Below are 2,614 nucleotides of genomic sequence, written 5' to 3' on the forward strand. Positions count from 1 at the left end.
AATGTGGCTCTTGCATTTGAAGTTCATTATGTTCAAAATATATTTCAAGTGCATTGAAGATGACCAGCCAAAAAGCTCAGACACATTCAAGACTCTTGATTTGCAGAATTAGTAGTGCTGCTATTGATTTCCTCACCGCCACTGTATTATTAAATGCAGCCTTGTCCAGGAAGCTGTTACTCTTAGAATCTTAAGAGTATAAAAGGTGTCAAATCAGGTAACAGATGTAGTCTTGTCTTTTCTCATGTCGTCGAATCATCTCTGACCAATAGCGACACCATGGACACATCTCTCCCAGAATGCCCCACCTCTATCTGCAATTGTTCTGGTAGTGGATCCCTAGAGTTTTCTTGGTAAAAATATGTTGCCTCCTTCCACGCAGTAAACTCGAGTCTCCACCTCTGACTCTCTCCCATGCCACTGCTGCCCAGCACAGGTGAGTTTTGACCTGTAGCAGATTACCTTCCACTCACTAGCCACCGCCCAAGCTAGGAATGGAATGGGTATGCCTCTGCTTGACTCTCCCTCCCATAGTCAAGACTGGTAAAGTACTGGAAACTGTCCAGATGTGACCCTGAGAGAGAAAACATATGTAGTACCAGGATTTTATTCAGCATAGACTAATGCCTTCAAAATCTCCAGTAGAATACTTCAACTAGCAATTTTATGCACTCTTATGCAGAAAGTCATGCCCATAAGCTTTATTGTCAAGCACTTTAAAGCCAGGGACATGGTGGACACCAGCCAATTGCAAGTTTTTGGCTGATGTACACTGTGCATTATTGTGCAGTTTTACCACCAGGCTATGGATTTGCCATTTACAGTTGGTGATTTACCCTCAGAGTTATCTAAAGACTACAGGGATCTCCTATGGACCAACTAAAATAACTGGGGCTGCATCTGTGACTGTGTGTCTGCTCGAGCATACGTCACTTGAGTTCCTCAAAGTGTATAAACATTGAAAAGTCCAGAGGATAATAGAGGATGAAGATCTAATGCCATTGTTTAAGAATAGGGGTTCAGTTTATGATCTTGCTTGTCCTTCTTTGCCCTGGAGTCTCTCCTATTCCTTTTGAAAGCCATATCATCACTGGGGATTCAGTTTGAGTGTTGAAACAAAATGAGAAAACCTGACAGGTTGCTCCCCTGCAGTTTGGATGATAAGATCCTGTCATCTAAAGTTGGTGGGATTAGGGCTAATTTTGGTGAAAGCAAAAATATAGCTGTTTTTTTAGGCACTTCTAAGCAGATCTGATAAAGTAATTTCCAAATATCAGCAACAACTTGTCAGGCCATCCAGAGGCTGCTCACTTCAGTTAGCTCTTAGTTCCATGTTCATTAAAGTCATTTTTTCCTGGATGCTCACACTGAGTTATATTCTCTCAGCACTTTGACCCCTACCTCTGCAAGGTGGGAGCGGGGTGGCCTCATGGAAGGAGCATGAGCCTGGGAGTCAGAGGACCTGGGTTTGAAACCCGGATCTGCCATTTACCTACTGTGTGACCTTGGGCAAGTCACTTAACTTCTATCTTAGTTACCTCAACTGTAAAGGGGTGATTAAATTCTCCTCCTTCCAATTTAGATGGTGAGCCCCATGTGGGACAGGGGCTATGTCTAACCTATTCTATTACTATTCAATAGTATTTATTGAGCGCTTACTATGTGCAGAGCACTGTACTAAGCGCTTGGAATGAACAAGTCGGCAACAGATAGAGACAGTCCCTGCCGTTCGACGGGCTTACAGTCTAATCGGGGGAGACAGACAGACATGAACAATGGCAATAAATAGAGTCTAGGGGAAGAATATCTCGTAAAAACAATGGCAACTAAATAGAATCAAGGCGATGTACATTTCATTAACAAAATTAGCAAAATAAATAGGGTAATGAAAATATATACAGTTGAGGAGACGAGTACAGTGCTGAGGGGATGGCAAGGGAGAGGGGGAGGAGCAGAGGGAAATGGGGGGAAAAGAGGGTTAAGCTGTGGAGAGGGGGTGGTAGAGGGAGTAGAGGGAGAAGGGGAGCTCAGTCTGGGAAGGCCTCTTGGAGGAGGTGAATTTTAAGTAGGGTTTTGAAGAGGGGAAGAGAATCAGTTTGGCGGAGGTGAGGAGGGAGGGCGTTCCAGGACCGTGGGGGGACGTGGCCCAGGGGTCGACGGCGGGATAGGCGAGACCGAGGGACGGTGAGGAGGTGGGCGGCAGAGGAGCGGAGCGTGCGGGGTGGACAGTAGAAAGAAAGAAGGGAGGAGAGGTAGGACAGGGCAAGGTGATGTAGAGCCTCGAAGCCTAGAGTGAGGAGTTTTTGTTTGGAGCGGAGGTTGATAGGCAACCACTGGAGTTGTTCAAGAAGGGGAGTGACATTCCCAGATCGTTTCTGCAGGAAGATGAGCCAGGCAGCGGAGTGAAGAATAGACTGGAGCGGGGCGAGAGAGGAGGAAGGGAGATCAGAGAGAAGGCTGACACAGTAGTCTAGCTGGGATATAACGAGAGCCCGTAGCAGTAAGGTAGCTGTTTGGGTGAAGAGGAAAGGGCGGATCTTGGTGATATTATAGATACAATAATATCTTGGCGATATTATAGATATAGATAGTAGATACAAGTTAACCTAATTAA

The 2,614-nt window shown here is 45.5% G+C and overlaps 1 non-coding gene across 1 annotated transcript; it reads right to left on the reverse strand.

Annotated features, from left to right (window-relative positions):
- Window positions 1-446: 446 nt before the first annotated feature.
- On the reverse strand, window positions 447-584 carry LOC114806864. The gene has a single exon (XR_003754920.1). It is a non-coding gene; the product is annotated as a small nucleolar RNA SNORA7 (small nucleolar RNA).
- Between the last annotated feature and the right edge of the window lie 2,030 nt (window positions 585-2,614).

This window comes from Ornithorhynchus anatinus, chromosome X1, assembly GCF_004115215.2.
Source record: "Ornithorhynchus anatinus isolate Pmale09 chromosome X1, mOrnAna1.pri.v4, whole genome shotgun sequence".
NCBI lineage: Eukaryota > Metazoa > Chordata > Mammalia > Monotremata > Ornithorhynchidae > Ornithorhynchus > Ornithorhynchus anatinus.